Source organism: Branchiostoma floridae, chromosome 4, assembly GCF_000003815.2.
Source record: "Branchiostoma floridae strain S238N-H82 chromosome 4, Bfl_VNyyK, whole genome shotgun sequence".
In the NCBI taxonomy this organism is placed as follows: domain Eukaryota; kingdom Metazoa; phylum Chordata; class Leptocardii; order Amphioxiformes; family Branchiostomatidae; genus Branchiostoma; species Branchiostoma floridae.
In genome coordinates this window covers 10980406-10981231 of record NC_049982.1, presented here as the reverse complement: position 1 = coordinate 10981231, position 826 = coordinate 10980406, and positions in this window count along the sequence as shown.

Below are 826 nucleotides of genomic sequence, written 5' to 3'. Positions count from 1 at the left end.
GGTTACCGTCTTCAGCAGGGTAGCCCTGCCCGCAACGCCTGTCATCACGCCACGTCTTAGGACCTGTCAGGAAAAAAATGCAGTAAGTAACGATTAGTCATATATGGACAATCAAGAGACAACCATGGCTTGATAGTACTATCGAAGATGCATTTACATTTTGTTTCCTTTATTCAAGTTACATTTTTTATACGATGACAATAGTTTAAGGTACGTGTTATAACGATACCTTAGCGAAGTGCATTTTGCTGAGTATAATGGAGTATAGCAATATTTTTGTTCCGAGGTGATATCGTATAATTAAAACGATATCGTTCTGATCGAAAATTACGTATCGTAGACGTATTTACGCTATTTTAAGATACGTTTTTAGATACGATATTTGGACACGGAAATGATGCTATGTTATGGGGACGTTATGGGCATCGTTCAAAAGGCCCCTTCAGGCCTATTCAAAATGTCAAAATGTTCTTACTTTACGAGATCTATGTGGTAGTACATTTTTTGTATAGTCAAAAGTAGTTCTTGTTTAAGTTCTTTAGTCACCTGTAGGCTTTTTGCAGTAAGAAACAAATACATTTTTGACAAAAGTAATGAAAAAGATCCATAAATCTTAGGCCATAGCAAATAAACTTTATGGATGACAGATCAGCGCGTTCGTTAATTTTCAAATTCCACATTTTCAGGAAAAAACAATAATGCCTTTCGGTGGTGGTCAACATGATGAGAAAATACCAAAATGGGTAGATTTGATTGGGCAAATCTCATTATTTTTACAGTCTGTGGCGGATGTCATAAAAATGTTACTTGCTGTGGCCTTACCTAT